The sequence below is a fragment of the Ambystoma mexicanum genome, chromosome 2p, assembly GCF_040938575.1.
Source record: "Ambystoma mexicanum isolate Mex_15411 chromosome 2p, UKY_AmexF1_1, whole genome shotgun sequence".
In the NCBI taxonomy this organism is placed as follows: Eukaryota; Metazoa; Chordata; class Amphibia; order Caudata; family Ambystomatidae; genus Ambystoma; species Ambystoma mexicanum.
In genome coordinates this window covers 431,200,166-431,222,802 of record NC_090923.1, presented here as the reverse complement: position 1 = coordinate 431,222,802, position 22,637 = coordinate 431,200,166, and positions in this window count along the sequence as shown.

Below are 22,637 nucleotides of genomic sequence, written 5' to 3'. Positions count from 1 at the left end.
TCCCACTTTGCTTACTTGACCTAAAGACCCAAGAAGGCATGCAAATGTCTGAAGCCAGACTATGTAATACCCAATATCATAACATAAAACAACATCCATATCTGCAAGAAGAACACCTAGACTAATGATAATGCTTCAGGAATTTCAATGTATGGATTGTTGTAAAAGTGGAAGAATTTTCAATATTCCCTATATCCCCGCTTTTGAGTACCCTTTTGAGTACCCTCTGGCATTCTTTTAGACATCCTTAGGAATTGGGCACGTTTTGCCTTTACACTGTATATATATGTATATATATGTACCCCTTTTCTGGAAAAGAGAAGGCCAGGTCACCAGCAAGGTCTAACACGACCCCTTGCGAAGTCCTTGGCAGCTCTAAGCAAAATATTTGTAAACCTTTGGCACATGGCTGTCTCAGGACTGCAACATCTATCCATTTCAGGCATTATCACCAGTTCCTGGAGTTGATGATTTAAGACAGTGAGGATGACTTCAAATATGGCCATCAAATCTACCGCCTCACGACTCAAGTGAACCAATTTAATAAATGGCTGCAAGTTATGGGGTTTCATTTACGCAAGCAGTACTGACGATGCCAGCTACTAATTCCTTACCATAATTTTCAGTGATATGGTAAGAACATCCATCCACATAAACTGTGAGAATTCCCTGACAGGTATTTATTTCACACACCTTGTGAGGAAATGCCCGTTATACACAGTAATGCAGGTCTAACGATGCTTCGGCCATCAGACTCCTTTTGTTTTTTCCATACCTGATTTCTACAGGGTAGCCTTTTATAGAAGGAATCCATTCAGTAATCCTTGATTTAGGAACAATGCCCTTCTGTATGTGACTGCTCTGCAAATATGGTGCAGGGTGGGTGGAGCGTTCCAAAACAATACCCCATTGAACAATAGACAGTGCTCTCATAGCTTCATTTAATGCTACTTTGATAATGTATTACTCGCATATGCATTTACCCTGGTTATTCATCTGGTACAAGGCTAAGGTTAAATCAGAATATCCTGTTGTTTTGATTGGGATAATACAAGCAGGGAGCTTGGGAAAGATTTTGGCTCAATTGTTGTACACCATCTGTTAATGAGTTCCCCACTCCTGTTGCTCCCCTGCCTTCAATAGATGAACTGAGGGCTGAATGAAATATGTTTAATTTGCTAGGAATGTAGTACTGTAGTGTGTCAATATTAACAGACGTTGTAATAGACAATTCGGGGTTCTTCAACTTCAGTAAAGTCTCAACCTTCATCGGGTATCGGCCCTAATTTATGAAATACTGAAGCATAGGCGTCTTCTAGCTGTTAGGAAGAATGTCATCAGTAGATCAACCATGTAGGCCATGTTCACTCTTTCCCCAAGGTTAGGCATGGCTATATGTCGGTAAATATTGACACAGGGGTACGCATAGCATTCCATGTTGCTAGAAGATAGCCAAAGGCACGGCTTCTCACTTGCAGACATCTGCTATCATGCACTATTTTAAGACACATCGCACAACACCTCTGCCATAAGAATGCAGCTAAATCCCATGACGAAAATTCAGCCTAGCTGGACACATAATGTGTCTCCTATATGTGCATACTCTCCCGACTACCTCACAGCACTCATGCACATGACAACTCATCAAAATACACACAAGCATTCTAAACTCCTCTGATGAATTTCCCATACCTTGGACTTCTGTCACCCAAGAGTGTTCACCTAGAGCGCTTTGAGGCCATGCCAATGGAAAAAGGTGCTATACAAATGACAAATTACATTATCTGGAAACACTAACAGCTATTTATGGTCGTCTGATGTTACCCAATCTTCTGTCTCAGATTTAAGAAAAGATCATGCATGTTTGACATGGTATGACTGCCACAGCTAGGTCTGCGATCAATAAATACCCTAATAATAAAAATGATGATAATAATAATAATAATAATAATAATAATAATAATAATAATAATAATAATAATAATAATAAATAAAATAATAACTTGGTGGAAACGTATAGAAAACACGTTAAGCCACCACTGAATTCAATCTCACGAATAATTGTGCAGAATACATTTTAAGCCAATAATATAAGACTTTGTAGAGGATATGAGATGAATATTACACAGCAAACTTGTTATACTGACTATCTGGGAGGATAGCTCAGCGGCAACCTGCGCGCCATGGAAGGAAGACAACACGAAGCAACACAGGTTCGATCCACGGGTCCACACTTAGAAACCTCTGGGTGTTTAAGCGCATTATAAATACAACTAAGACAAAAAAAAAAAAACAATTACGCATCCAAAAAAATAACAATTCCTGTAACAGCGTGTGAGCGCTTTAAAAATGTAAAATAAATAAATAAATAGTAAGGCTGTTTGAACAGCATACTTGGTTATTTCTGAAAATGTGCGTTCTTTTCGTCATTGATGTCCAGGGCACAAGGAACAAAAGAAAGCCATTAATGTGGTACTAGAGCATGAACATTCTACTCAGCAATTAATTGGAGTTTAAGCTCGCATCACGTTTCCAGTTTCCAGTTGATGTGCTCTCGTTAGTAGGTGAGATCAAAATAGGCATATATGACACCATTTGGCAGCTTTTGTTTCACAGGGAGAACTGTAAAAAGTGGTGGGGGTACAAATACTGCTATAGTAGCAAAATAGCAAGAAGAGGGCACAGAAATATAACAGTTGTAGTCTAAATGGTAATAGTATCTATACCTAGAATGTCCTACCGGCGACTGTCAGTCATTAGAGCCGTGGCAATGGAGAAGGCATAGTGAATAGCTACTGAGGGACAGCGGAATGCAGTAGAACTATTTTGACTCATTCCAGTTGTGTATGGTGTTACATCATACGGCACGGCAAAGATGTGGTCAACAAGTTGGGCTGGTTGTGAGATGCTGTAACTCTGTGTTGCATTATATGAAGAACAGCCATTATGTGGACATTCATTTGGGAGCTATAGTGCAATCCTACGCTCTTGAAAGACTCTGTACAAAGGTGGAAGAGTAGCATTGCCCTTCATTTCTATCCATGCATTTGTGGAATTATCCTCCTTCTCCACCTCCTCTCATCACTAATTTCCAAGACATGCATTGTAGTAGTTTGCAGTGGTCACTACGTTCAACTTGGGCATCTTCATTATAATCATCATTATCATCAATCCCATGCTCAATTGATGTGGCTAGTTGTGGAGGACACCAGGAACATCCCGCAACGTGTATTTCTGCCTGGACCACGTTTTAACCAGAAATAGAGAATATGACATAACAGTTTGAAGACAGACAAGAGATTAGAGTTGAAATCAATAGACAGTTCGCTGAACCTCCACCAAACCCCTTGTATTCTGCCCGGATTCTATTGGTGTTCTGAAAATGTTTACACTCAGAATTGTTATTTCTCTTTAGCTAAAGGAAGATGGCATGTTGTGGACTAGGGTTACTTTTGGTATTCTGAGGAGGAGGAGAGGAGAATTTCCTAGCATTTCTTGGCATGAATGCCTTTGGCGGTGGGATCAGATTGATATGCAAATGGGTATGTTTTCTCTTTGAAAGGTATAGTGAACTAAAATGTGTTTGCAGACTATCCTAAGTGGCAACTACCCCATAAAACGGCCTTGTTGGTTCTCATTCGTGGAGCACCCACATTTTTTGCATATTTTGTGGACTCAGTTATAGTAACTGAATGCACTCTCTTGGCATTCCATTATTCTAAGATTTGGTATTCATAGATCCACAATAATAAAAATGTGGCCTGGCGACAAAAACATGGCGCCATCACTTACAGCAATGGTGTGCATTCTCCTCCTGCCATCGAGAAATGTAAGATTTGTTTTTCTCTGCAACTAGTGTTTGCTACGGCCACTGCAATTTAAGAACCCAAGTACAGTAATCTCTTTTTATCTACCAAGTAATGTAAGACTTTTTGTCTGCAAATTGTATTTGGCATGGCTTCTGTAAAACAATAAATCAATTGCAGAAACTGTATATAAAAAATATGACTTTTGATTTGCTATTAGCATTTGGCAATTCCACTGACACTAGTATGTGATATGGCTCTTAAAGAACAGCACACCCAGTTGCATACAGAATCTCTTATATTCTCCGGCCCCCAAGATGTTGTTTCTGCAACTAGAATTTGGCATTGGCATGACACTTAAAAGAAAGCCTTCTCTGTTACAGATACTGGGCTTCATTACGACCCTGGCGGCGACGGTATGAACGGTGCCGGTAAGCCACAGGCACCGTTCATACCGTCCCGCCGCATTACGAGTTCTGCTTGCGGGTTTCTGACAGCCTGCTAGGTGTTACCTGGTGGGCTGTGTGGCCCCCGCAAGCATAACTCGTAATTGCGCTGGCACCGTTATCAACGGTGCCAGCGCATCCATGCTCCCCACCCCCATTCTGCCCTATTGGGCAGAATTGCGATCAAGAGCCCGGCAATACCGCCGCCCGCGAATGGGCAATTACCGGCCCATTCATGATATAATGGGCCAATTATTGTCCATTCGTGGGAGGCGGTGCCGGTAGCGAGCATGGCGGTAGCTGTACCTGCCATACAGGCACCGCTATCGCCATGCTCGTAATGAGGCCCACTGAATATAAACTTACCCTGGCCAACTCTGAAACTACTGTTTGATATGGCCAGTAAACATGGCACAGGCCCTTCTAGCCACTGAATATAATCCCCTCCTGCCTACCAAGTAAAATAGGACCTGTTCTATGCATCTAATAATTAGTATGGCCACTAAACAATTGTGCAGTCAATTGCAACTTCACATTGACAAGAAATGTCAGGTGTGTTTATGTCATACATGTTGTCATTGGTATGTAGTAGATTTAGTAGGAGTGACATTGGAATGGATAAGCCTATCTCATTTTCCTAAAATTCCTCCAACTAAATGCTATTTTAATGTTCTACCTGTCCCACAGCGAAAGCCTATTATAATGTCCTCGACTAAATCTTATTCACCCAAAAGCTCTAGTAATCTCCTGCCTGTGCCTAACAAGAATTATTGTAATACTAACCAACATATGCCCTCCTTATAGTATTTTAGTATTGGCCCATCTTTTTCATAAAAACTAACAGTTAATAATATTACTAGTTCATGGTGAACATGTTGCTATCCATTGTTCGAAACAGTGCTTGCGATAGAACAAGTATAAATGTTACCACTGTGCACACCTTTATAACTGTCTGCAGTGGATTCAGCGATATGGAGGGCAGGGGTAATCTCGATCAAACTGTATAGTATTAAAAAGATATAGGTGAAACCATGTATTTCTAAATTAAGAGGATGCGATAAAGGCAACATATGGACAAAGCTGCGTTTTGTATTTCCCTTGTGGGGTTCTTTGAGGGGTTTTTTCACCATGCAATTTTTGAAAAGTTAATTTCATTTCCGGGAGCATTTGTTTAGCTGTCATTTTTGCAAGACAGACAACTAGCTAGGGGATACGTTGCCACTTGCAAAAACATTGGATAAATGGATGTCCAATGCAAAAACACGCTGATAGCCCCTTGTTGCCCATGTAAACAATTCTGTTGTATTGGAAATTACATTCAAACTGTAATAGAATAACCATCCCCAAGCTTTGAATTCCATCGTGTGATTCTGGTGACATTGATAAAATAGGGTGCCTTCATATTTGTGGTTAATGCCATGCATTTACATCCCCAGATTGAATTACAGGCCCGTGTTTCCCAATTGCCTGTCTCTTTTCTGTGCACTGTTCCCTGTCAGTTTAGATTAGGTTACATTGACGTCTAGGTGTCACTTGCAGAGTATATTCCCGATTCGTTTTAATGTAGGCATGCAGTACAATTTAGAAACAGATATTATCAGAGATAATTATATAGTTTATACCTATAATCAACTATGGCTATGATTCATAAAGGTTCATTACAAGTCTGGTGCTGCGGTAAAAAAGTTGTGGTAAAATAATGAACACCACTTTTACAGCACTACCATATTCTGAGTTTGGCAGTATTGTAGAAGCAATACCTCCTTGTCTAGACCCTTGAATGAAGGTATTACTACACATTAGCACCGACAACTGGAGAAACTACTGTGGCAACAATATTAAAACCCAGGGTGATTCCTAAAAAATCCCCATGGAGTCGTATGGACTCCAAAAATGTGCAATAGCTGCGCCATTCTGCCGCTTTGCATTGTTAACCCTTATGGGTTTTTATTTAGCCTGCAGGAAAGTATTAACTTGCAATTAAATACATCTGTAAGAAGAAAACTATAGCGTTCATGTTGCCTTAAATATAATATGCACATATGTGTTCCTTTTACAATAGTTTAACATTTGAAATTATGTTTTAAGATGAATGCAACATTTCCAAATAGAAATAACGCATTGTTTAATCACTGTGTGCTTTAGTATATTCCATTCAAAATGCATTTTTATATCAATATTATTGAATGTGGATTTCTTCAGCAGATATCAAAGTAAAAGTGCTCATCCATCTCTTCCCAAAAAGGCATTCCAATGCAAAGAGCCTGTTGTCGATATTATGTCTTGCATTTTTAGATCATATGGAGCATATTCATCACTGTCACTCACAATCTCAGACACACACAACACCCGTGACTCACAGTCATGCACTGCACCACCAGGCCTAAAAAATTCAAGCAACTATTTATCATGGCACAACTCACTCTTCTCAGCCATCCAAGGCCTTGCTCACAAACTCCTACTGCAATACCACTTACTTAGCGACTCCAAAAATATCTCAAAACAGTCATTCTTGAGACTGCTAGGGGGTGCGTACTGGCATAGACCTGGGATAACACTGCTCGGCACACACCCGTTGGGCCTACGCAGGTGTTTTCTCCCCGACGGATGACGGGAGGCCTAGTGCCCCTTGGAGGCTTGGAGCATCAGCATCATATTGGGTGCCCAATTTGGAAGATTCCCCCGGCTAGCATCCGACCCTCACAAGAGGAAAACACCCCAGCAGTGACCGTGGCGTGGTTGCGGAAGGGCCTCGGCCCCCTGCGCCGGTGGGGTGAATGAGCGAGTCTCCCCCTACAGCACAAGAGAACCCAGAGAAAGAGGAGACCCCCCCCACAACCTAGCATAGACTTTGAAACCTTGTTCCAGCGTCCGGTTCGCCCCACGGGCCTCAGAGCTGGGTGGCGGGAGCTCTGACCTTGGGTCCGGAGACCCTCGAGGGTGGTGCTCCCCCCGGGGGAGCATCGGGTAGACATAATCCTTCTGATCCTGCACCGAAGTCGCGGTCGGCGGAGACCCTCGGGGAGAGTGGAGCCTTGCAGCAGTCACTACCCGAGACAAAGGAGGGACTGTCGCCCCACCTCGAGCCGACGTTTGGGAATGAGGACAGTGCCAGGAGGCACCCTCCAAATGCATACCGCGAGGAGGTGAGAAGCCCCCTGGAAGAAGGTTGGTGGGAAAGCCCCCCGGTGTGGGACTGCAGCAGGGTGAAAGTGCATCACACCTCCAAGTTGCCAGTGGTGGAGAAGGTAAGGAGATATCTGGTGAGCGGACAACATAGTGGTGGAAAAGTTGCCCGGGCCCGGGGAAGAAACCAGCACGTCCGCCCTGGGGTGCTAATGGAACCCTTTCCCTTCCAGGCTTCGAAAGGGTGGGGTGTGATAGGTGACAGAGTAGCTGTTAGAGTACACAGGGGAGATGGAGAGCATCATGGAGGGAGAGGGCAGAGAGAAAGAATGGAGAGAGAGAGAGAGAGAGAGAGAGAGAGAGAGAGAGAAGGGGAAACTGCACGATGAACTCACCAGGTGGTCTAGCAGGAAGACAGGTGCAGACAAATCAGGTGTGCAACGTCACAGAGGTCGCCGAGCGGGGTATTGAAAAGCTCCAGCCACAGAGGAGGAAGGCATTGTTACGCTCACCTGATATCCATGGGGGCGCCACACGATGCTGGATGGAGGCTGTGCACTGTCCTGGACCCCTTTCTGCCTGGTTGTATGTTGGCTGGTGGACAGGTCCTATGACAGGAGAATGGGGGGTTTAGATACTGAGCCTGTGATGGGGGTTCCCACCTCCCACTGACCAAGTACCTTCCCTTAGGGTTATGCCTCAGCTTATTTTCTTGTGCATGAAGCTCTCCGTCCTGCGTCTCAGTGCAGGGGCGCGTGTTAGTTGAGGGCGTTCTGAGGGCTTATTTACTTCACTGTTCCTGTGCCCTTGTGTCGGGTCCAGTCCGGCTGTGACACCAACCTGTTTAATGTGCTCAAGTGAGTGTTTTTGTCTTTGTTCCTTCTCCTGTCTTCTTTTCGTTCCTTGTGCATTCCCCTTACAGAGATATACGAGGCATGTCCCTTCTCGCCCTTGCTTTTCGCCCAGGCCATGGAAATACTAGCTGAATACCTGAGAGGCGCCCTATGATTGGAGAGCATCAAGGTGGAGGATAGAGAATTTAAGCTTGGTCTATATGCAGATGATGTATTGCTCCATTTCACACATCACACCCGGTCCATCCGGGTGGCCTTGGAGGTGATCAAAGAGTTCGGGAAACACTTGGGATTTAAGGTGAACACAGGCAAGTCAGTGATGATCCCATTTGCTTCAGGCAATGCCAGGAATACGGTGGAGCTGGAATCCCTGGGGCTGCAGGTCCTTTGGAGGGGCTATGATACTTGGGGATTAATATAGTCCACCTGGGCCAGGACCTGGTCCACGCGAACTACCCACCCTTGTTGGAAAAACTATTCTCTGAAATGGAGGCCTGGGGCAAGAGGCAACTGTCATGGATGGGGAGGCTCAATGCGATAAAGATGAACCTCCTCTCGAGAGTCTTATACCTCTTCCAGATGCTCCCGACCAGTGCACCCGTGGAGAACTTGAAGGAATCAAGGTGACGCATTACACGTTTCATCTGGCTGGGGCGGACACCCAGGATGGGTTACGAGACATTCATCTTGCCTAAGGAAAGGGGGGAGTGGGTTTTCCAGACTTTTTTTTTTCTTTTTTGAGGGCATAATCATTTATTAAATTCAAACTTGCATGCTCTTCAACACAATTTTAAATAAAAAAAAAAATGTATTGAATATTTAAACAAACAGGGTTTTCCAGACTTAATGACATAACACAGGGTTGCCCAACCCCATGCTATGGTCCTGCACCTGAGGGAAGACCCAGATAAACTGTGGGTCTTTTTGGAGAACCAGCATCTACTCCCGGCAACGATAGGAGAATGGCTCTGTGTCCCTAGATGCATTAAGGAACACGCCATCCTTGGTGTACACTGGGAGGCCCTGACCACAGGGAGGAGAGGGGAAGAGCTCACCACATGGCCATCACCAATGAGTGACATCTGGGCGCCACCGGTCAGGGACGACATACCAGAAGTTGACCGTTATCAGTCATGGTTTGAAGCGGGACTGGAGAGGGTAGGCCAGTTGGTTCACAAGGGGGAATTCATAAGCATACAAAATCTTGAGGCAGTCCTGGGGATAGGAGGGTTATCGGTTCTTTTGTTCCTCAGACTCAAGGGAATAATTATGTCCCACAAAACGAAAGAACTTATCCAGGGAGATCTATCATTGGTGGAGAGGGTCCTTGATGGGTATGCAGACATGGAAGGCCTCATATCACGCTTATATGGAGCACTGCTGGAACCCAAATGGGGGGCCATCAGGGGAATCAGATCAAGGTGGGAGAATGACATTGGACTGGAGATGGGAGATGGGAAATGTGTAGACGTGCTTTTAAGACCTCAATATCATGTCAGTATAAGTTACATGCCATAAAGCTCTTACACCGGTGGCAGTACAATCCAGTCCGTCTCTCCAAAATGTTTCCAATGATGAACCCCATCTGCTGGCACAGGTGTGGGGCCAGGGTGTATTTTTGGCATATGTTGTGGGATTGCCCTAGGGTCCAAGTGTTCTGGTCGGTGGTGCTGGGCTGGATCCGGGACGCGGGAGCAGGACACACAAGCTGGACCCCTTGTTCATATTGTTTGGGTTGGAGAACCACAAAGATAGGTGAGAGGCACCCTCACCCCTGGTCCCCTTCCTCCTGCTAGCGGCAGGGGCCCGTAGGGCCAGACATTGGAAAAGGGGACACCTCCCAACGATGCACGAATGGTCGGACATGGCCAGTGACATGTATCTTATGTAGAGGATCTCGGCGGCACTGAGCGCCGCGGTGGAAACCGAATGGTTGCAGTTTCGTAACATGTTCCGGGGAGGGGCGACAGACTTGGAGAAAGAGTCCGGCCTGGCCTAGTTACTTACATGTTTCTAATAATCAATAATACAATTGCCAACGTTAGTTTATGGTAGTTACGTTTCTTAGTGTGTAGAGTAGTATTTAGGTCGAACCAACAAAGCCTAAATTGATCTATTGGGGGTGGGATTTGGGATCCCTGGTTGGCATGCAATTGGGAGTTCGCCAGCAAAGATGTGTGCATTCTGCACAGGTCGCAGCTATGAAATTACTGATCATAGATAGATGGGCCATCTTAACATGTACAATTTGGGGCAATGTCCATGTTATCATGGTGAGTATATTCTAGATATTTATATTTATTTAGCTACCACCAATACAAGGGATACCTAAAGAGGGTTAATCGAACTTGGATCAAGTTCTTGTCCAGTCATCAGAACAAGGCTACATTTTCTTCTTGGAAGTAGGAGTGGACAGGGAACCAAAAGAGACCCTGGAAATAGTGTTCAAAGTGGCCTCAAATTCCACATTTTCACCAAGCCCAACCCTTTGCCTATGAGAAATTTGGAAATAATATAGGCAACCACACAAAAGAGGCCCGGGGTACAGAGGCCTACCTGGTAATCTCCAGAGTTCCATATAGCCCAGTACACCCCTACTTGGAAGACACTGAATTCTGATGGATGGTAAGCTAGGGGTCTTGGTTTTCAAATCTATATATGCATATACAGGAATGTGCACTCCATCATTTATCAGACATGCTAGCTTCAGAGAAATGATACCCATGGCTAAGCAACGATAGAGATACATTGGCTCAGAATAACATGGGAAATGTCTTCCAGATGAATTGCACTTCATGAAAATTAAAACCTACAACTGCTTATGAAGGGAGACATGAAGAGAGCTTGGACAGTCTACAATTTTGTACTCTAAATGCATTACCGCACTGCCATACTATAACTTTGGTGGTGAGTTGGAGTAAAAGCCTCCAGCAAAATGTTGGAGGTAATTCCACTGTTTTACCACCAATAAACAGCCACATCGTTGAAATTACCACCAGCGGTAATTCTGGCAAAATCCCCATCGAGCCTTATGGACTCCATAAATGGGGACTAACACTGCCATACTGCCACTTGTAATCCGGCAGTAATTCTGACGGACCAAGTGTCTGTAACGGTAAGTCTGTTTGTCTCATTCCGGGCAGCTTAACCACTGGAATACCTCCAAACTTGTAATGAGGCCCGATGTGTGCAAAGGATCAGCCTCGGTTATATCACATGATTACGACAAGCAGAAATGCTGCTTTAAAGCCATACCCTCCAAAGCTAGAGGATGTACCGATAATAAGTCCATTACCAATGTAACTGACTACATTTTTCATACTGAATTCTCTGTGTAAAGCTCATTGTGTAAAACCCTATAATACCCTGAGAATTCTGTGTTTGGTTGTATTGCATTGCAGTTAAATAAACTGTTTCTATTCCTTGCTACTCTTCAAAGTCTATCAAGTGGCTGAGTTTCTTCCACTCTGGGTTTAAAGAGCAAGACAGGCACATCACTCATATGTGTTGTGGGACTAGACTTATGAATGATCAATAGCATTTTAGTATGACATATCTATTAGATTCCACTTGATTGGGAGTCTAACATGTCTCACACACACACACACACACACACACAAACTCAAATGTATCTGTTTCTAGCCTGATCAGGGAAGCTAGTGAGCTAGGGAAGGGGGGAGAATGTTCACTGCTCAATCTCGATAGGTAAAATGACCCTTCTCCTCCTTTGGAAGCCACCTGGTTCTACAAAATAGAACACTGCCTGTCATCTATGGCCAACACAGTCAACAATATCATCAGAGTTTTACAGGGTGGCAGGTCTCCAGAACATTTCAGTTGTGATCAATATTATGCATGCAGTAATTAATTTATTGCATTTTTATTGAGCACTGGCCCTACCCAGAGGGTCTCGGAATGCCTTACCAGGTACAAAGATTGAAAAGGTGGGGGATAAAAAGAACTAACCGAATGTTTTCAGATAGTGAATGTGAAGGGGTAGTAGGGTGTTCTATAACCTGGGTGCTAAGTGGGTAAATGCTTCTGTTTCGGTGCATGTTAGTTTGAAGAGTGGAATGCATTGGGAATGCTGGATTGCTTGTCTGGTGTATGTGTGAGTGATGGGTTTGAGTTTGTTGTCAAGGTAAGATGGGGCTTTTTGGTGTTCTCTGAAGGCAATTCTTTGGGTTACGAGGAGACAATGGATTTTGGCAAGAGCTGGGGTAATGTGTGAATGTTTGGGTAGGTGGAGGATAAGTCAGGCTGCTTCATTTTGTGCGGATTGTAGGTGGACAAAGGTACTGCTAGGAATCAAGTGAGGAAAGTATTGCTGTAGTTGAGCTTGGAGAAAATGAGTGCTTGGACTGCAGTGCAGAGGTCATCAGGAGGAAGGATGTGTTGATTTTACAAAGGAGGTGTACATTTAGATAGCATGTTTTGGTGACGTCTCTGATGAGTTTCATCTCTTGTGAAAGGATGTTGAGTAGAATAGTGTGGTCAATGGTGTCAAAGGCTGTAGACAGGTTGAGGAGTATGAGTAGTGTTGTGTGTTCTTTGTCTTTGGCATTGTGGAGTTCTTGGGGGATGTGAAGTGTAATGGTCACAATGTTGTATCAAGGTTGAAAGCCAGATTGGAAGAGGTTAAGTAGATTGTTTGTGGTGATGTGTTGTTGCATTTGGGTAGTGACGAAGCATTCCATGATTCTGGTGAGGTATGGCAGGATAGTGATGGGTGGTTTTTCAGGAGTATGGGGTTGAAGAATGTTTTTTTGAGGAGGGATGAGATGTGTCCAGTTTTAAGTACAGAGAGGATAGTACCATGTAAGAGAAAGGAGTTTATAATGCTGAGTCAGTGGGGAGTGAGGGTTGTGATGCAACTGGATACAAGTTGAGTTGGGTATGCATCATCAAGGAAGTGTGCAGGTTTTATTTTGTTATTAATGGTGATTAGGGTGTCTGTGTTGATGGAGTGGAAGGTGTCTGATGTGTATTTTGAAGTTGAAGTAATCCAAGATTTAGTTACATACTGCAGTGGTTGGGGGTGTGGAAGGTGTGTATGGTGGATTGGAGAGGATTTTGCCAATGTTGAATAGTTTCTCTGTACGATTGGTGGTGGATTGGAGCTATTGGAGGTAATAGGTACATTTGGCATTGCTTATGGCTGTTTTATACATGTTGTGGCAGTGCTTGAGTAGTGTTCTGGTGGCAGAGCATAGGTAGTTTTGCCAGGCTCTTTCTAGGTGTTTGGCTTCCTGCTTGATAGAGAGGAGGGAGTGGTTGAACCATGGTTCATAGTGGTGGCTGCTGGATTTTTGTGATTTGATTGAATGGGGGCAATTTTGTTGAGTGCATGTGTGATGATGGTGTTGTAATTATTGAAGAGAGTGGAGGGATGTGCGTGTGGGGAGGAGGGGGTTGGTATGAGTGGTGCTAAGGCTGTGTTTGCAATGTTTTTGGTTTGTCTAGTTGGAGGCAAGTGGGATTTTCGGCAGGTGGGGTGATCTGTCTGGTACAGTGAGCATGCATAGTAAAGGGGACTGACGGTGATACCCAGATTCAATTTTGAAATCAAAACGTCATTGGTGCTGCTAGCTGTGTGTGTGGAGTATGTGATGAGTTGTGTCAGGTGATTGGGGTGAGAGGTGTGGTAAATACTCTCTAGTATGGGGTTTATGTCTGTATGGGAACTACTAGGGCTGAATTCATAGAGGTAGATATTGATACAGGGGGATCTGTGTTTGTTAAATGCATAGTGAGCCCAGTCAGTGTGGCAGGTGGGATTGTGTGTTGGGTGTGGTAAATGAGGTTTATAATGCTTGCATGTGGGTGTGATTGAGAGGAGCAAGTAAGAAAGCTGATTTAAAAGATGTGTAATGGGGTTTGTTAGTGACTCATTACATATGATGGCAGTGACACCACCTTGTTTTGTGGGCAATCACTGGTGTTTGAGATAGTGTAGGGGAATCATGTCAGGGATAATAGGTGGGTGGTGGGATTTGAGCCATGTTTCTGAAAGGAAGAGCATATCGGGAAGTGTGTGCGAATGGGTTAGTTGATGTCGTGTGTATGAGTAGGTGCAGAGTAGCAGCTGAAAAGAATGCATGTGTATGCAATTAGTTCTTTTAGTGCAGTATTGTTGTGGAGATTGATTTGAATGTTACCCGTGCGCTTTTTATGAGGCATGTTTTGTGGCTACCAGTGGCAAACAGTGGCTACAGGGAACAAAGAATACAAAGGGGAAAAGATAATTGCAAGAATCCTTAACTCGTTTAACCCTTTTGCTGTGGACGCCCTAAGGAAATCACTTAAATTCCAAAGAATCCCTGAAGTACTTCAGCAGGAAAAATAAATGACCAGGAAATGGAAATCTAATCCTCTGTTGACAATGAAAGCAGTAGCTGCAGCATCACAGGATGTTGTTAAGGAGCATAATGGAGAACTGCAGGGAGAGTTTCAGGCTGCAAAATGGCCCCTCTTAGGGGGTGGAGAGAATATCCCATACACTCATCCTTTAACTGGATGCACTGAGGCAGATCAACCCTAAATGAGTTTCACTAAAATGTCAGGATGTGGCCTTGATACTGCAGAAGGCCCAAGAACACATGTTTTGGAATAGAAAAGCATTGATCTGCATCAACTATCACGCTGCCTGTGATGGAAACAGTATGCTTACACACACCTGTGCCAAATTTCCTAGATTGACACATGCTGCCATGGCAATACAAACCAGTAGAGTGATATGTTTGATGTAAAAGCTTGACAAAAGGAAAACATAGTTGATTGGTAAGTGTCCAAACAGACAAGACAGGGCAAAACGATGGCAAAGAGCATGTGACAAATCAGTACTGACAAATCCACCTGTTTACCACCTTTCCATGAATACCTTGGCTTCTGACTCTGGCTTGCAATCTACAAAATGTTCCTGATCACAGCTACAACTGAGTCCACCCAAAGACACTCATTGTAATATAAATTGTCTTAAGGATGCCAAAGACGTGAGGGTACTGCCTGCTCTGTACACAGCATCGCCATGCATAGGGGTGTTCCTTCTCCCCCAGCTGAATATGGAAGCATTGTGGCTGAAGAACATGTTATAGAGGATGCAGCAGAGGAAACACCCACAGGATAAGAATTCTACTCAACCATCACAAAGGAATTGATCTGTGATTGCTTCTAGAACTTAGTTGAGTGCCACTGAGGGAGGTGACTATCATACACAGCCTTACATAAGTACCTGTTCATCGCAGAGTAGACTGTCATCACATAAAACCAGCAGCACTCACAGGTATTTTGTGAGGTGACAATAACCACATGGAGAGACCTGCACAATGTTTGTTGGGCACTCTCCACTGTCTGGTCCAATACGTACAATGCGGCTATTAATACATCATGACTTGTGCCCACAGAGGTTACATCATGCGCTGCAACTTGGTAGCCAATCCAGTTCCCCAACAATAGCTGGGAGGTCCTTCTCCCATGTACATTATGTATTGTGGCCAATTCTCTATGCCCTTTGCAAGGATATAACAGGACTAATGGTTACCAATTGTTTTTACAATCCCCTTCTTGAGCCATTCTTTGTATGTGGTTCTTGATTCTCTGATGCATTGTACTGTGGTGTGGGAGAGGAGCGGCTCTGGGGTGGGGATGTCAATAGTGATGATATGTTGGGCTCACATGATTTTGAGCACATTATTTGCTGTGCCTGCAACAGTGCCTGTTGGAGTAATTGGTATTGGCATTCCAGCACAAACCAGTCATGCAGTCTTGCACCCTATTGGTAGGCTTGATATTTCAGGTGCAAATGTTCAGGTGCATGCTCCACTGTGATGCCAAAGGCCAGCATAGCACACATGAATCCTATGTTTGAGAAAGGAAATACAGAATTCAGCTGCAGCCCCTTTCTGCCTTTTAAAGAATGCTCATTAAAGGCCATGAGAGCTGCAGTGTGTGATAAGTGGTTCCATCATTAATGTCTGGATGTCCTTCCAGCATTTAAGGTGATGCTCATTCTGTTAGAGGGTACTTTCTTGTGTTTGCAGCTGATGTTCAGCTAAATGTTTCTACCTTGAGGACTCTTGGATGAACTCCCATTGGTCCTCCACCAACATGGCTGTGTGATTTGATATACTGCCATCGTACAGTGGAGGTGGTGTGTTTTGGTGGGGTTGCATGGGTGTCAGGTAGTAGTCTTGTGTAGTCTTGGTTAACAACCACATGCACATAATCATATGAATCTGACAGGTCTGAGTTAATTACAGGCCAAAGAACCACACAATCTTCTGGTGCCTGATCTTCCTCCTGCTCCACTGCCCTCACCTGTTGAGTGGGTTTGGCCAATTCCAGCGGGGGCTGTTGAGGCTGGCCAGGATGTGCCACTTTCAGATGTCAATGGCCTCTGCTGTGTGGGTGTAGATGCCTGAGCATCTACTGGCTCTCCACTGGTGGCAGTTGCTCTACCATAGGATGTGTAGAGGTTTTGACAGGGTGTGTGCCTTGCCTTGCAGCTGACTTTTTATTCACCTTTGATGTCTGCAGTGTTTGCCATTTTATTTAAGCACCAGGGCCAATGGTTTGGTGTTACGTGTTGCCTACATAGAGGAAGGAAGCCAGTTGTAGTTGACAGCAGCATTTGTACATGTTTGATATTTTTTATCAATTTCTTTACATACAACCAAAGCAACTTTTAAATCTTTTGGGTGTTGCAGCAATCTTTTCAGTGTGAGCTCTGGGACACATATATGATTACTGCATGTAGTTCCTGCACTGTCTGCTAATGACTTAGCTGAATAGTTTGCTGCAAAAATCTCCAAAATGAGTGACTCTTTCCTGACCTTCCTCATACTATCTCCTCCTGCATGCTAGACTCTGCCTACTCCACCATTATCCTCTGCTTCGTTCTCCCACTTTAGGAACACTAATACTGAAGACGTCCTATATCTAGTGATGAAGGCAAACCCCTCTTGCACCCCATCAATCCCTCCTTCTCCCCAGGCAGTGATGCCAACTTCCCCTTTCTTAGACATTCACAACCTTTAACACCCCCTACAAGCAGGTTACCACTTCTGTCACTCCACAGAAACTGCTCTCATCAATGTCTCCAACTTCATTGTATCTGGTAAGCACTCCAACCTATTCTCTATCCAAATTCTCCTTGCCCTGTCTGCTGCTTTTGACATTGTTGATCACTCTGATCTCCTTAACCCTCTCTTTCTTCTTGGGATTCGATATCAAGCTCTTGCCTGGATTGAATCCTACCTGGCACCTTGCCAATTATCTGTCTCCTGTAGCAACATCACCTCTCAACTCACTCCTCTAACTGTTGCTGTTCCAAAAGACTCTGTCTTGGTTCCTCTCCTCTTTACACCACTGCTCTTGGGGCACTAATTTCCTCCTTTGGGTTCTGGCGCCAACTCTTTGCAGACGACGCCCACATCTTCTTCTCTTTTCCTGAACCCTCCTCTGATGGCTCTATCAACATTTCCAACTGTCTCTATACCATTAAATATTGAATGGCTTTGCACTCTCTAATGTTAAACTCTAGCATAACAGAGGTGCTCTTCTTCCCTGCCAAATACTTTATCTCATGACTTTGTATGCCTGTCCAGTTCGCACCTTATACATTCCACTACTCTTCTTCAGCTGAAAACCTCAGCGCCATATATGACCCTTCAACATACCGCTATGGTGGCTCACCTCAACTTCATAAATATTAGGAAAATCATTTACCTCCTTCCTTTCAACACTGCCAAGCATCTCTTAACAACTCATGTTTTCTCTAAACTGGACTACTGTTCCAGCATCCTCTTTGTTCTCCACAACTATGCTTTCTGTCCTCTCGACAAGATCATTAACTTTGCTACCAGGACTCTCTTTGTACTCTCTCACTTAATACCTACTTCCTTGTACTGCCACTAGGCTGGATGGCTGACAATGCAATACAGGGCCATATTTTAATGTGTCCTCATGGTTCACAGATCTCTCCACAGTAAGGAACCACCTTTTCTATCCTCCTCTACTCAACTATACAAGCCTTCTCATAATCTGTGCTCTGCCTCCTCGACTACCCTTGTGGAACCTCTCCCTCCTTGTGCTTCCTCCCACGTTCGTTCTTTCTCTCTTCTTGCTCCACTTGAATGGAATTCTCTTCCTCCGGCCATCTAAAAAAAGTCCACATGGAGCTGTTCACAAAAAAACTAAAAGCCTACTTCCTCACCTCTCAGTTACCCTACTAACGTACTTCTCAACAGCCTTCTAGCTAACGTTTTTCTCTTGCTTCTAACGTGGATCTATGCCTCACTTTCTCTGCCTACCCTCAAGCACTTCATCCATCATTGTCGCATCCTTAATACAGCTGGCCGCACCACCTACCTGCACTCCAAAATATCTAATGTTGGTTGTCCTTAATCTAGATCGGTCCATCCATGGATTTTCCACTGTGACTTTTCCATTTACTCCCCTACACAATCTGGTCAGAATGTAACTCAAACTCACTCCATTTTAAAAAGCTCATTGCTTCCCATGCAATCTGATTTCGTATCTATTGTATGTTCTTTTGTGATCTTCTTATGCATGGCATGCTTCAGGTGGTATAAGTAAGGGGGGTTCTGGGAGTTTTTCTCTACCGGCCTATATCCTAGGTTTGAGTCTAAACCAGATTCTTTAGCTCACCATCCCTTTCACAGAAGAGACATTTCCACTACATATCAGTCTTTGTCCTGCCCAAAGCCAGTCCAGCACTGAAATGCCAGGCAATTCTCTTCTGAAGAAGAGTACCAACAGCGACCCCAGACACGTGTTTCGGCTTGGTTGGGCCTCGTCAATGAGGTGGAGCATTACCTCTCTTTGAGCAGTGAGCAAGGGTTCCACATCTGGAATACCCTAGTAAGTTAGGGTGAAAACCCAAAGCTACTTAATATGCGTAAGTAAGGGGTGTTCTGGGAGTTTTTCTCTACCGACCTTTATCCCGGATTTGAGTCTCAACCAGATTCTTTAGCTCACCATCCCTTTCAAAGAAGAGAAATGTCCACTACATATCAGTCTTTGTCCTGCCCAAGGGCAGTCCAGCACCGAAATGCCAGCCAATTCTCTTCAGACAGTAACCCCTGACACGTTTTATCGGCCTGGTTGGGCCTCGTCAGTGAGATGGAGCTGTGCCTCTCTACGAACAGTGCTTCAGGTGGTTCCATTTTTTGTACATGGTACAGTGGGCATAGCATTGATGGCATACGCTAGTGTGGTCCTTATTTATTTATTTATTTATTTATTTATTTATTTATTTATTATTGTTATTTGGTTGAATATAAAATCAACCTTTGTATGCAACAAACTATCATTACAATATCAATATGGTAACATACAAATCATACACGCTAATTCATCTACCACTAAACAATTAAGAATGCATTTCATGTTTGATTAAAATTCAGTAATTCAAAGACTCTTACAATATAAAACATCAACCTGCAATTGAAAAGAGTTAACATCTAACTTCAAAGACTTTTAAAAAAACCTTTAACGGCAAGTTCAATTGAAGTGGTGTGTCTAGCTACACAAGCAGACCAAAGTGACTCAGTGCCAGAGAATAAAAAACATTTCTTGATGTTTCTTTAGGTAATTCTCTCTCAAACAGTGGAGAAATTCACAAATCATTAGTAGATGATTCAGAGTTTCACATATGTTTTCTTCATTACAAAATCGGCAGGAATGTTGCTCAACCAATAACATACGATACCTTACAAAAATAGATTTTGTTAGGATTAGGTTCTATCGAAAGTGAAGAAATATTGACCTGGTAAATATATCGCGATAATTGCCAAAAATGGAGCTAAAATTCCCATACTCTTGTGTTCCTCCCTTAGATGACTCAAGGAGGGATATGCATGTATAGTCTCTATGGCGGATATCCAATCCATCTCACACAGTTTAATTCTGGCTGGGTGATAAATTGGATCATGCATTGAATAACCCATCTCCTCCAGAAGATTATTACAATAGTCACATATTTTACACAGCCATGAATTACCTTTCAGTTCTAGAATGATTTTAAAATCCACATACAATGAATTTTCAGGAGGGCATTACATTTTCCAAAAGAGGAGACAACATTTTACGATGGGCTCTAGCTTTTAAACATATGACACTCACCTCATACCTTACAACAGAAACTGGAATTGAAGAAGTAACCCTTAACACAGCACCTCAGTCACTGGCAAAATGTCCAGCACTGCAACATGGTAGGTATCCATCCCATAAAGTCATTTTAGGACTACATTCACTTTTTAATATTGTATCACAGATCTCAAAGTGAATTTCCCATATTTGGAATCGACCCTCTGAAGATGAGTAGCCAGGGAGACCGCCCTACTCCTAATCCAGGAACAAATATTGGGAACACTGGGCCTAATATTGATCAAAAAGCCCAGGTAGATCAAACTCCCTAGTTACCCCACAGGCTCAGAGCCCGGTCATGAATACCCCTTAATTCTCCTTGACATTGAGCACTGAATTATTTTGGTTTTAGAAGGGTTCACTTTCAATGAGAGCTTGGTTGCAAAGACAGAAAAGACATTGGGCCTCATTAAAAGTATGGAGGTAGCCATGCCGCTTTTAGCGGCATGGCTACCCCCATACTGGGTACCGGGTCCGGGTTCCTTGAATGGGGAAATACCGGGCCATTCCAACCTTGGCAGGCCCGGTATTTCCCCATTCAAGGAACCCGGACCTGGTACATCCCCATTCCCATTTGGCCCCCATAGGGCTCAATGGGAATGGGGAGGATGCTAACAACAAGCCCATTAATGACGGGCCCGTTGTTAGCATCCTGCTCTGCTCGCGGAACCCGCTAAGTACGCCTGGTTTTACCAGGCATCCTTAGTGGGAGCCGCAAGCAGATCTTGTAATGAGGCGGTAGGGGGTTAATGGCACCGGCAGCTCTACCTGCTCCGTTAACCACCTACCGCCTGGGTCTTAATGAGGCCCATTGAGTAGGTATTGAAGACCCTCCGGAGTACAATCAAAATTGAGTAGGTATTGAAGACCCTCCGGAGTACAATCAAAAAGGAGTTAATCATCCACATAAGCCAGCCATACGGGACATAAATGATGTAATTTGGGGGTAGCTGCTATTAGACTTTTAACTATATTGGTCATATACACGATAGACAGGAAGGGAGCCAAGACGCATCCCTGTCTGATACCCCTAGAAGAAACTACACACCGTCATAAATGCCCGGAATGATTAAGGCGAATTTGGATCTAGGAGTTGGTATATAGACTGATGATCATTCATAGTAGGGTCATTGGGATCCCCCATGCATGCAATTTGGACCAGAACATGCTTTGATCAACTGCATCGAAAACGATCGTTAGGTCCACTGACGCAGTATACACCGATTCATACTTCACGCTTAACACTAAGTGCTGAATTCTATTAAATAGCAGGCCATTTAATTATGTTTCCATATTTTTTCAAAATCCTATTTGCTCTATGGTCCATATTTCTCCACCAGTGGATTATGGACTACTGCACTCAGGAGGCGTTCTCCACTGTTATAGCCTTTTCTACCAGAACCTTCAGTTCAGCGTCAGGGAGGCAGAGGCCTTGGAAGATGGCATATTTGTTTGCTATGGGAATGAGGTGTTTGTATTTATATTTATGGGAACTTATAAAGCATTTCTGACAAAGCGTTGTACAAACAATGGAAAAATAACGGTACATTGCAATGGGGGCATGGCTATCTGCTACACAGAATGGCAGGCTAAAACAGAGCTCCCACTTCTTTTGATATTGCACGGGGGCTCAAATCCCACCACCCACCACCCGCACACAAACAATATGAGAGTTAATTAATTTGCAATTTAATCAGAAAGGTGGTGCAGTCTGGCACGTGTTTCAAGCAACTGGCTCTTCTACTGAGGCTGGAATCTGGACTTCCCTTTGTAATCACCATTGATTGGTGCGTGATTGATTGACATTTTATAAGTGTGGGCTCCTGTGATTTGCAGTTGCAAGGCAGACGTTACATGTAAGAAGTTTCAATGGACCTGCAGCGTTTCCACTGTGTCCAAGGAACAGGAGCCAGGTAACAAACGCCCCTTGCAATTACCATTTAATGGCAACTTGGCAGGTTTCCACTACTGCATTCGCCTGCAGCCCATCCGAACCACAACAAATTGGTTAGTCCTTGCGCTGAACCTTGCCGTCCCTTTTCTGCCAACCTTCTGCACGTCTTTCGATATTATATTAATTCCAGAGAGGCCCTTTTACATGTATTTACTTTTGTTTCTGACTTACCTGGCATCTAGATCCTCCGACGAATAATGGAGCATTTTTCCAGCTCCACTAGTATCCTCTGCTGAAGTGGAGAGGAGGCCAGATGCAGCGGAGTCGGTAGAGACTGACAATG